This window comes from Phascolarctos cinereus, unplaced genomic scaffold (genome assembly GCF_003287225.1).
Source record: "Phascolarctos cinereus isolate Bilbo 61053 unplaced genomic scaffold, phaCin_HiC Scaffold_3;HRSCAF=262, whole genome shotgun sequence".
In the NCBI taxonomy this organism is placed as follows: Eukaryota; Metazoa; Chordata; class Mammalia; order Diprotodontia; family Phascolarctidae; genus Phascolarctos; species Phascolarctos cinereus.
The window spans coordinates 209,455,150-209,468,331 of NW_027555736.1; the positions used below are offsets into that span (position 1 = coordinate 209,455,150).

Here is a 13,182-nt window from a genome sequence, read left to right on the forward strand (position 1 = left end):
CTGGGCTTTCGGGGAAGACTGCTGTACGTCTGCCCTTGCTAGACGATTAGCGTGATGGTAACCATAGTAACTGGAGCGTCTCCATAGCAACACATAGCTGAGACAGGTGCAGTTGCATCACAAGACTGTTTGTTGCCTGGCAAAAGGACAGGCCATTAGTACTCAGATATACGCTGTTGCCTTGGTAACAGATAACCCTACATAGCAACTACAGTTGGCTTGAAGGGTAAAAAAAATGTTGTACCTGCTTTTGTCTGTTTTCATAAAAATCAGCGGAAGCACACCTTATAGGAAATGACAAGTGAAGGTTATTGGAATGTTTTGGTTGACTCTGGATTGTAGGTGTATATCTTTCCTCTGGTTACCATTCTCTAGGTATCTCCCCCCCCCAACCCCCCGCTTTCTCTCCCCAGTTTACCCCTGAGAGGCGGTTACCATTCTGTCTGCTCCTAGAAAGTTATTAGGAACATAAGAATTGCCACACAGGGTTAGAGCCATGGTCCATTTAGCCTAGGATTCTGTTGCCAACAGCGGCCCCAAGGGGAACTCGGTAATTATTCAATAAATTGAAAGATTATGGTGCAGCTCTGGGATTGCAAGAGCAGAGCAGATATTTAGATGAGTCTCTCTTTAAGCTGGTATAAGCCTAATGGCTTTATTTGATCATTAATGTACTTGTAAACTCTGGAAATAGCACATAATGGGCTAAATTTTTTTAGGGAGCCATTGTTGTACTGGGCATGATATGAGCATAAATACTTGGATGAAGGAAAGTTTGTGTAATAAAAAAAATAAATTTTGAAAAATAACTTCTGAGTTACCTCTCACCTGAGCTAGTTGAGGGGATACTTTCTCTTTTTTCCTTTACCTTATTCCATCTTAAAAAACAAAAAAAGAACAAGAATCTCCCAGATGTGAAAGCTAAAGAGGATGTCCATGAAGGATCATGTTATTGAAGAAAGAGGCCAGTAGCCTCAGAATCAAAAGACCTGCATTCAAGTTCCAACTCTGGGAGTTACTAACCTTGTAATAGTGGTAGGTGATATAACCCCTCTGTTCTTTAGTTTGTTCTGCTCTAAAAAGGGGGTTCTAATATATTCCTTACCTCCCAGAGCTGTGAAGAAAGCACTTTGTATCACTTAGAAAGCATTTTATAAAACTGTATGGTTGTATCATCGGTGGCTCTAGATTTGATGTCAGAGAGCTTTGGTTCAGATGCTAGCTGTGATACGTTCTCTATTTGTGACTTGGAGCGAGTTTTAACCTCTTTGACCCTTAGTCCTCTCTTATGTTACATAGAGGTGTTTGGATTAATTGAGCTCTTCAGTCCCTTTCATTGCTAAAGCTATGATACTGTTAGTTTTGCAAACCTTAAAGCACCATATGATGTCAGTAATAATAATTTTTATCATTATTATCAGGCAGTCACGGTGTAGCAGATAGAGAGTTGGCCAAGAGCCAGGAAGATGGTGGTTCAGATCTTGCCTATGAAATCTTCTGTCTGTGTCACTTAATCTCTTAGTGTTCTAATCTGGATCACTCTTTTTACCAACAAATTGCAAAGAAAGTACTAACCTGCACTGATAGTTTTCTCATCTCATCCCTATATCATTGAAATCGCAGGTCCGATCCCTGTCCTCCAGAATCATCATCACCATCCATTATGTATCACCATTACCATCTACCATCACCATTACCACCATTATCCACCTCCATCTACCACCACCTGTACTTCTGTGGATCCTCAGATTCTAGACTCACTTTCAATCCCATATGCTTGGTGGGGCAGAAGATGGTCTCTGTTCCTTTAATTTCAGCTTTGAAAACCAGGAATTCTCTTTTTCTTTTCCTTCATTTCAGTATTTTAGCTCCTGCACATTGTGGTACATGGAATGTAGGGGATTTGACAAAGAGCATAAAAATAGTGGCTTAAAATTTTATGTGCTTCAGTTGTGAAGTTTAGAGCTCTCTTCTAAGCCACCGCAGAGTGTCCTGGTGGACTGTGTGTGTATCAAGTGGGTTATTCATTAAGCAGGGATGGAAAAGACCCTGTCAGATGATAGTCACTTGGGGAAACACCAGCATGATGTCCTTAACCAACTCATATCTCCCTTATAGCAGCTGTTGTGAGGATCCAGTAAAGTGCTTTGAGTTACTTGAAGATGGTAACTAGGAGGATGATGAAGAAAGTGATGCAGCTTGTGGTGCTGTTTTTGCTGCTACTTTGTAGGTGCATCTGGCAAATTGTGCTGGATATCCATGCAGCCACTGGTGGCCAAGCTCGTGGTAGGAAGAGAAGCACTATGAAAAACTTCCCTAGAAAAAGTTCTGGTCCATTATCTCCTCCTATCTCTTTGTATTCTCGCAGACGTAGGATATACTCCCTCTTCGTGTCTACCTCTTGAAAACCCAGTCTTCTTTCAAAGTTCAACTCTGGTACCATCTGCAGAAAGCCTTCCATGAGTCCCCTAGTTGTTAATGTTGTCTCTAACCTCAATTTTCTTTGTTCTTTACCAGAGGTTCTTAACTTTTTCTTGTGTCCCGGACTCCTTTGGCAGTTCTGGTGAAGTCTATGGACCCCTTCTTAGAATGATATTTTTAAATGCATAAAATAAGATACCCAAGATCACCAAGGAAAACAATTATATTGAAAAAAGAGTTATCAGAACATTAAAAACAAGTTCACAGACCCCAGGTTGAGAAGAACCTTTTATTTGAGCACATGTTGTGTTACCTCCTCCCCCAGTGGAATGTAAGTTCCTTGAGGGCAGGGACTGTTCTATTTATGTTTAAACATTTATGCTTAATAAATGTTTGTGGAATTTTTAGATCAGAAGGTGTTGCTACAAATGTGACCATAGTATTCCCATTCTGTTTTCTTCATACACTTTCTAGGGCACATGATACTGTGCTTGCTAATTTTGATAGCACGTGCTAATTTTTAAAAATGAAAATGTGATGCTAAGTGACATAAAGTCTTTTCTCAAATAAGGCATTTTGCTGTTAAAAATGTGAGTAATTATTCTTAGAAATTCAAGCAGACAGATTTTTAAAAATCTTGCACACCAAAATAATTATTGGTTAATTGAAAGCAAAATTACTATATCTTGTTGCCAGTGCTTGGCTTGTCTTAATATCTGTCTCTGTAATTGTAAAATACTTTTCAAGAAAATGATTACCTCAATGGGACTGACTCAGTTACTTTCTCATCACTGTTAAAAATAAATTTGGGAGGGGGAGGGAAGAGGTTGTCATCAGCTGCATCTTGTTTTAATTTCAAAACCATTAGTCTTCAGACTGCCCTTATTTATTCATTTTTTTAAAGTAATGCTGAAGATCATGTTGCAGCCTTCCAATGGCCTGATCTCCCCAACTCCAGCAGGTGAAGCCCCTGTCAGACTGCCTAAAGGAGCATGAATGTTTACCAAGAAGGGCATGGGGCTATGGAATGATGGAATCTCAGTCTGGTAAAGATCTGGAGAAACGAATGGTGCGCTGGTGATCTATCCAGAGGCCAAAGATCTCTTACCTTCCGAAGGTCTTATTTCCATTATTTTCTAGGTTATTTTGGTGCCAGTTGTTTTAAAATCGGTGGTTGTTTTTTTCCCCCATCTCCAAACATTTAGTGATGGGTTTAGGTCTCTAAAGTTATGCTTTTGACATTGCCTTTGTTGATTTCCTATACATATGACATCATTGCGCTAGTTTGTAACTTTCCTTAAGATTAAAATTGGGGTGTGTGTGTGTGTGTGTGTGTGTGTGTGTGTTTGTTTTACTTTACTGTGATACAAGTCTTTTGGTTTTTCAGTCTCAATGAGCTGAATAAATCCAGATGGCTAGAGAAGTTGCAGCATTGACTGTTACGATGCTGGTGAAATTGTTCTGTCTTAAGTTTGTAGTTGGATTCCTGCATGGCCATTGACATCTGGAAGGAATATCGTGTTTGCAGCCTTCTGTGACCTGTTGTATGGGAAGAGATGAAAGTAGAGGGTGGAATGTATTCTGACCCAAGGGCTCCAAATGAATTTCACCGAGTGGGTTTGCCAGTCTTATGCTATTTCAGGGATCATTCTTTATCACAAAATTCCTAGCAATATCCTCAACTTAATTTCATGTTACAGTCAGTGTAGTATGATGGAAAAACACTTGAAGACTTGCTAGTCAGAAGGCCTGGTTCATCTCACAGCGCTATCATTTTCCTTGTTATTTGATTCAGCCTCAGTTTCCTCCTCTGTAAAATGCTGATAATAATAGTTGTACTACCTGTCTTACATGGGTATTGGAAGTAAGGGTTAAATGAAATCATATACATGAAGTGTTTCCTAACAGTAAAGCATTTTCATACATTGTTGTTCGTAACTCTAAGTTACAGTAATAGTAGACAGAGAAACAGTCCTGGGAGCAGAATGATGTGAAGTCCTGCTGCCTCTGACGAATCCCATCTGTGTGAACCTGGCCGAATCACTCAACTTCTCACTGATCTAGGTCAGCAGTTCTAAACTTTGATGTCAGGATCCCTTTACACTCTTAAAAATGATTGAGTACTACAAAGAACTTTTATTCATTTGGGTTATATCTATTGATATTTACTATATTAGAAATTAAAATGGATAAACTTTTTTGTTCATTTCAGTTGTGTTCAACTCTTCATGACCCCATTTGGGGTTTTCTTGGCAAAGAAAAAAAATTAGGAATATTTATTAATTTATTTAAAATAATAATAAACCCATTGTGTTAACACACCTAACATTTTAATGAAAAAATAACTATATTTTCCAAAACAAAAAAGATTGACATTTTATATGTGTTTTTATAAATTTTATAAATCTCTTTAATGTCTGGCTTAATAGAAGACAGCTGGATTATCCTATCTGCTTCTGCATTCAATCTTTTGCACTATGTTATTATGGTGGAAGTATATGGAAAAAAGTCTGGGCTCACACAGTTCCGTAGTTGGAAAAGGGAAGAGTATTTTAATAGGCAAATAATATCTTAACATTATTATGAATATAGTTTTGACACCCCGTCTCTTTGGTTGATTTGAAGAGCAAGTTGTTTGACTAGAGTAAGGAAGAAAAATTGACTGAGAGAATAATAGATGGGGCTTACTTTTTGATCTGAGCATTCAGAACACTAAAAGTCTGTAAACAAATCTTAAAACAAATCTCTCTGATTCTTTGTAGGTAACTTTGGAAAGAATAAGTAAACCTAGATGGGATAGGGAGTTTAAGAGTTCAACAGAACCACACTAGGAACCAGTGTTTTGTCATGGATATTCGGATATTCCTTCATTTCAGAAGAGGATCATGTGGATTTCTAATACTATGGAACACTGATCTTTAGAGTCAGCTAAGTAAGCGGCCATGGAACTGGAGTTGGAAAGAACTGAGTTCAAATCCTTCCTCAGACTAGCTGAGATAGTCCTGGACAAGTCAGTTTACCTCTGTTTGCCTTGGTTTCCTCTTCTGCAAAATAGGAATAATAATAGCATCTACCCTCGTGGGTTGTCATGAGGATCAAATGAGATATTTGTAAAGTGCTTTGCCAAGCTTAAAGCACTTTATAAATACCAGTTGTTTTTATTAGTAGGAGTAGTAATGGTAGTGGTAGTGGTGGTGCTAATAGTGGTATAGTGGGTAGTAGCAGTAGTGGTGGTGATATAGTGGTAGTGGTGATGGCGATAATAGTGCTAGTAATAGTATAGTGCTGGTGGTGGTAGTGTTATATTGATTTGGTAGTGGTGATAGTAGTAGTAGCAGTGGTGGTGGTGATGGTGGTAGTGCTAGTAATAGTATAGTGCTGGTGGTGGTAGTAGTGTTAACAGTTGTTGTAGTAGTAGTAATAGTAGTAGCTGCAGTCATAGTAGTCGCAGTAGTCGTAGTCGTAGAATGAATTAATAGACTAAGGGGATTGGCCTGTAAACATAAAGACCTGAAGATAGAACATTACTTCATCGTGCACTAGTGCTAATTTCAGAATTTACCCAGCTGTTTCAAATGGGACAAACCTGGGGAGAATGGAGCCCATTGTTCTCAGGCTGAACCTTTAGTAATAAGTTAAACTTACAATATGCGTGAATAGTAGAGCCCATGAACAGTAGTTATGATATGAAAAAAGGAAACCTGTTTATGAGAGGGGATTGATGGTTTTTTTTTGCCCTGAGTCAAGGCACCGTAACATTTTTAGAAATAATCATTTCCTGCTTCCTCATATAGCTCAATATTCTGGAGCAGGCTCTATTTAAAGTGCTTTCTGTAGGATCCCCAGGACTAAGAAAAGACTTGGGTGTACTGAGTCTTTTTTTACATGCGGCTGATGTTGTAATCTATTAACTGAAGGGACACATTGGCTTATTTCACTTAGGCTTGGAGGTTCATGGCACAGGGACAAGATGCTGGGTTTGGAGCCAGGGGACCTGGGTTTGAATCCAGTGATGTTGGACAAGTCATTTACTTCACCTCTCTTGGGCCTCGCTTTCCTCATCTGTAAAAAATGAAGGGGTTGGACTAGGTGATGTCAGAGCTGTCTTCCAGCTTGCAATCAATAATTCTGTGATTCCCATAAAGAAGCAGTTTCCAAACTTTTTGGTCTCAGGGCCCTTTTACATGCTGGAAAAATTATTGAAGACCCCAAAAGGCCTGTGTTTATTGGGTTATACCCATTTATATTTATCATTAGAAATTTGAAGGAACACAATTTAAAAATATTTATTAACCCATTTAAAAAAGAACAAACCTATTACATGTTAAAATAAATAACATTTTGTGAAAAATAACTTTTCAAAAACAAAAAAAATTAATGAGAACAGTGGCATTTGTTTTACATTTTTTACAGTGTTGTTTTGATTGAAGTATATCAAGAAATCTGGTCTTACAAGGAGATATAGTTGGAAAAAGGAACAATATTTTAAGAGGCAAATGACATCTTATGAAAAAAGTTTTGACTTCGTGAAAGGATTCCCTCTTTGCCTTAGTTTCTTCTTCTGTAAAATGAGCTGGAGAAGGAAATGGCAAAGCACTGCAGTTCTCTTTGCCAAGAAAACCCCATGAAGAGTTGGATACAAGTGAAAAAACGACTGTGAATAACAACGAACTGCAATTTTTGTTGTTGTTATTAGGTAGGCTTTAAGATCTGTCCCCCAAAAGTTGCTCTATGGATCATTTTTTTTGAAGTTAAAGTTCTTTTTTATTATACTTTTTAAAAAAATTGTGCTTGCCCATACAGTAGTATTGTTGTAAATAATAACTTCTGAGTCAAAGAACCTTCTTTTTATGAGAGAATGAATGAATGAATGAAAATTATTTAATAAGAGATTAATATGCATGGGACAGCCACAGTGCTAAAGAACTGGGGATACAAATATGAAACCAAAGATAGTTATATTTAAATGTTCATATACATGTAAATATACATGTGTTTCTATATGTAGGTTTATAGACACATATGCATGTATGTATACATGTGTGTATTTGTATAGATATATGTGTTGTATGGATATACATGTATGTATATATGTGTGTGCACACATACCTTAACAGTGGTATTTCTGGGTCAGAGTGCTTATACCCACACCGGGTCTTTCCAATGCCATTTGAGTTGTGTATAATTTTAACTAATAGTGGTACATAAATTTAATTGAATATTTCTGTGCTGTAAGAAACAACATGGTGAATTACTGAGAGAGTATGGGAAGACTTAAATGAACTGATGCAAAGTAAAGTAATAAGCAGAACCAGAAAAAATATATACACCATGACTACTACAAGACAGATGGAAAGAACATCAGCAACAAAACAGTGAAAACTGAATGCTCTGAAATTTTAATGCCCAAGGTTTTCTCCAAAGAAGAGATGTGAGACAAGACTCCCTTCTCCATTTCTTTGGAGATATTGGTGGCAGGTGGTGTGGAGTATTGCGAGTATTGTCAGATTTTCATCATGCAGGCTAGTTGTGCTCAGTTGTTTCTTCCCTCTATTCTTTGGTATGTGGGGTGGCTCTGAAAAATGTAAATTGTAAAAATAAAAAGTACTAATAACATTTTATTAAAAAGAAAATTAGTGATATGCCTGTCAGAAATATTTTAGTAGAGTCTGAATGACTCCACTTGTCAGCAGTATTTGTAGAAAAGATAGATTGCTATATTTGGGGGTGGGGTAAAGAAAGCAGATAATTTCCAAGTTTTTTTCTGACTTTAAAAGTCTCGGATTCTAGTTTGAATACTGCTGTACTTTTATGTTTTGATACTGAATTGTGCAGATTCAGCAGAATTATTATATAGTTAACTATTCCAGTTCAGCCTTTTGTCCCATTCTCAATAGGGTAATTTGTTGTTGTTCAGTCATTTCAGTTGGGTCCAACTCTTTGTGATCTCATTTGGAGTTTTCTTGGCAAAGGTACTGGAGTGGTTTGCCATTGCCCTCTCCAGCTCATTTTACAATTGAGGCAACTGAGGCAAAGAGGGTTAAGGATTTGCCCAGGGGTCGTAGACTGCTTGGAAGTTTCTGAGGCCACATTTGAGCTCGGGAAACTCAGTCTTCCTGACTCCAGGCCCTATACTTTATCCACTTCACCACCTAGCTGCCCTTTCGATAGGGTAATAGAGAAGGATAATTAGACCTATTCTTCATGGCCCCAGAAGGAAGAACAGGGACCAGTGGATAGAAATTATAGGAAAGTCAATTTTAACTCAACCTTAACAACTTAACAACAATCCTAGCTGCTGTATAAGGAAATGATAGGTTGCCTCCAGAGTTAGTGAGTTCCTCATTGCTGTTCCTCTTCAAGAAGAGGCTGGTAACTATTCCACAAGTGCATCGTAGAGAGGATTTGTATTTCAGAAAGAGATTGGATGAGATGACCACTGAGATCCTTTACAAGTCTGGGACTTTGCTCAAGTTAATGCCTGTTTTGGTAACACCCACTTAGTGGATGCCCTGCAAATGAATTTACTTACCGCTACCATGTTTCCCTGAAAATCAGCTGAATGAATGAACTTGCAAATTATAGTATTAGTGATACTTCTCTGTTGGAGCTCTAGTTTCCATAGTGGTGGAAACAGTATATGTGTTCAAAGGGGAAGTTTATCAAGAATACATTTTCATCTTGGCACCTAATTAGACATTTAATAAATTCTTGTTGATTGATTGTGTGTTGTGTTCTGTGTTAAGAATTTGTGGGGAATGATATTTGTCATTTTTCCAGATGTATATATATTCTCTCTCTCTCTGTCTCTGTCTCTGTCTCTCTCTCTCTGTCTCTGTCTCTCTGTCTCTCTCTGTTTCTCTCTCTCTCTGTCTCTCTCTGTGTCTCTCTCTCTCTGTCTCTCTCTCTCTCTGTCTCTCTCTCTCTGTCTCTCTCTCTCTCTCTGTCTCTGTCTCTCTGTCTCTCTGTCTCTGTCTCTCTGTCTCTCTCTCTCTCTCTGTCTCTCTCTCTCTCTCTCTCTCTGTCTCTGTGTGTGTGTGTGTGTGTGTGTGTGTGTGTGTGTGTGTCTCTCTCTCTCTCTCTCTCTCTCTCTCTGTCTCATTGTCATCTGTGGAATGAAATGTCCATAGATGAACAGATGAACACCTGTAGAGAAATGTGGAAATTTGAAAAAAATGTGCATGTGCACAAAACTTAATGTTTCTATGCTACCGTGATATTTATACAGAATATAGATACCATATGGAAAATCATAGCTGGTGTAGATTTTACCTAAAAAATTACCTTAAGAGAAAACACTCACATTAATTTATTCCTTACATTTATTAAGCTCCTACTGTGCACATTGTGCTAAACACAGCACACTAAACTCTTTTCCTCTAGTATGATTGGGAGTGAGATGTAGTGACATCTATCATATGAATTAATCAGCAAGCATTTATTAAACATAGATCATATGCCAGGCACTGAACTGGGCACTAGGGATGCAGAAATAAAACATAAAGCTGTTCTTATGCTTAATTAGCTACATTCCGTTGAGGGAGACAGCAGGTACGTACTGAGAGGGCTAAAATGGCATCACTATGTAGGGGTCATTATACAGTGTGTCTGTCCTACTGTGGCTGATTAGACTAATATGAGCTCACAAGGCTCTACCACAAGTCAGGCACAAATAGTCCCTATGAACATTTGGAGTGGAGATGTCTCTAAATTTGTGCATCTCGTGTTTCTTTTGAGCTACTGCAATTCTGCTTTGTTCATAGAGCACAGAGTCTTCTTTGATGCAGGCACACCATGCTGGGTGGTCCTGTTCCAGTGTCTCCCGTGTCCCACAATTCCGGAGTTCTTTAGAGAGACTTTGATAGTGTTCTTGTATTGCTTCTTCTGACCTCCATGTGAGCCCTTACCTTGTATCAGTTCTCCATAAAATTGTCTTTTAGACAAGTGTACATTTGGTATTTGAACAACATGGCCAGCCGATCAGAGTTGTGCTCTCTGCAGTAGAGTTTGAATGCTTGGCAGTTCAGCTTGGGAAAGGACCTCTGTGTCCAGTACTTTATTTTGCCAGGTGATCTTCAGAACATGTGATGAGTATATACTGAATATACACAAATCAAATACAGGCTTGTTGGGGAGAGCAGATACTAACAAAGGAGGTAGGTTTAGGAAAAGCATCATGTTGGAAGGCACTTGGTTCTTGAGCTGTGTCTTGAAGGAGGTGAGGGATTCTGTGACATGGAGGAGATGGGAAATGAAGTCTCCTGTGTGAGGAAACAGAGAAGTCCTATTTGGTTGGACTGTGGAATGTGGGAAAGGTCATAATGTATGCTGGAAAGATAGCAGCCATGTTTTGAGAATTTTGTATTTTGTCTTAGAGGTATAGAAAAGCCACTGCAGTTGGAATAGAGGAGTTATGTGGTCTAGTAGGAAGGAAAGTCATATGAACCTAAAATACCAGTTTTCAGAGAAATGGTTCATCATTGTTACATGCTTAACATTATACTAGTAAATGTTTGTTTAATGGAAGGATTCAAAATCCATTCCATCATTTTACAGTGAGCCTTAGAGGAAGTATATAGTAGGACTTTGCAGGGCAGCTAAGTGGCACAGTGGGTAAAGCACTGGGCCTGAGACTGAGACAGATTGAGCTTCCTGAGTTAAGAATCCAGCCTCAGACACTAGCTGTGTGACCCCGGGCAAGTCATTTAACCCCATTTGTCTTCATTTTCCTCATTTGTAAAATGAGCTGGAGAAGAAAATGGCAAACCATTTTCTTTATCGAAGTATCTTTACCAAAACAAACAAAAACCCAAATAGGATCATGGAAGAGTCAGGCATGACTGAAAGTCACTCAGCAACAATAGTAGGGCTTTAATGCCAATTACTATTTGCCTTGAATTACTCATATGACCATATCCAAGTCACTTCCCCTTTCTAGGTGTCAATTTCCACATTTGTAAAAGGAGGGAGTAACTGATTCCTTTTGGCCCCTTTAACTCTAAAATTATAAGTTAATTTAGATGCAACATTGTATGGAAAAAACACAGGACTTAGAATCAGAGGGTCTGGTTTTTGAGTTCCAGCTCTGCAAAGTCATGGTAGTATTTATACCATCTACCCCATGGACTTGTGGTGAAGAAAATATTTTTCTGTCATCATAGCTTATATGAATCTCAAGTTACTCATCTGTACAGATGAGGATAGTAATGTTTGTCCTGTAGACCTCATAGGGTTATTTCAAGGAAAGTACATTGTAAGGTATAAAGTTATATACAAATGTGAGCTGGTAATTTGGAACGGTGCCCAGAGGGCAATCAAACTATGCATACCCTTTGATCCTCAATACTGCTACTAGGTCTGTGTCCCAAAGAGATCAGAAAAAAAGGAGAAAGGACCTACCTGTGCAAAAATATTTATAGCAGTTCTTTTTGTTGTGGCAAAGAATTGGAAACTGAGAGAATGCCCATCAAGTGGGAAATGGCTGAACGAGTAGTGGTATATGAATGTAATGGAATACTATTGTGCTATAAGAAATGATGAGCAGACAGACTTCAGAAAAACATGGACAGACTTCCATGAACTGATGCTGAGTGAAATGAGCAGAACCAGAACACTGTACACAGTAACAGCAACATTGTGTGATGATCAGCTGTGATAGACTTACCTCTTCTCAGCAATGCAATAACCCAAGACAATTCCAAAAGACTTATGATGGAAAATGCTATCCACCTCCAAAGAAAGAAGTATGGTGTCTGAATGCAGATCAAAATGTACTATTTTCACAGTTTTTTGGTTTTTTATTCTTTTTCATGGTTTTTCCTTTTTGTTCGGATTCTTCTTTCACATGACTAATGTGGAAATATATTTGACTTGATTCCACATATATAACCTATATCAGATTGCTTGCCATCTTGGGGAGAGGAGGAAGGGAGGGAGAAAAATTCAGAACTCAAAATCTTATAAAAAAATAAATGTTGAAAACTGTCTTTACATGTAATTGGAAAAAATAAAATACTGTTTACAAAAAAATATGTGAACTGTTAGTATTCATAATGGATATTTCCAAATCGTATCTTCTAGGACTGTGACTTAAACAGGAGGAAAACAGAGCTGTTTTGCTTGTAAGTTGAATTGGCTCAGTTGATTAAAGAACAACTGGAATGGTGGATAGCCAGATGCATTGAATGATTTCATTGTACTTTGTCTCGCATATACTTTTTGCTTTCTGAAAAGTGTTGTTTGGCATCTGCAGTTCTAAGAAGAAAACATGAAACTTTCCATTGCTGATGTTCTTCCAAGGATTAACGCTAAGATTTTTTCGTCAACAAATGAATTTGGCCAAAGCTTGCACATCCAGAAAATTTAAGGGAAAAATCAAATTTCTTGCCCTTATTTGGGGGGGGGGAGAAGGAAAACCTCATCATTTTAGCTTACCAGTTTATCACTCCTTGTTTTTATTTGGTTCTCTAGAGCAGTTTAATGAGCTGCTAAAAATATGTAATGGCTCCTCCAGTTATTTGGGGCCTTCAAATATTGATGATCCTTGTGAAAACGGTTTATTGTTGTGCATACTCAGCAAATACTTTTATTTCAGCCTGTCAGCTGTCATGCACATGTGCACTGAGCTTATTCTTAATTTCTTACAATGCCTTTTGTTGAGGGAAGGTCATCCTTCCAAGAACATGGAAATCAGATCAAGCCCAAATTCAGTCATGGTAGAATCTACTAGGAATGTGTTGACATTTGATTTCTGTCTTTAAG

General features: G+C 38.1%; 1 protein-coding gene across 6 annotated transcripts in view; it reads left to right on the top strand.

The window, feature by feature from the left end:
• The window catches only part of FOXN3 (forkhead box N3), a 504,847-nt gene that overhangs the window by 281,773 nt on the left and 209,892 nt on the right, over positions 1-13,182 (top strand). The gene's annotated exons all lie outside the window — the stretch shown is intronic.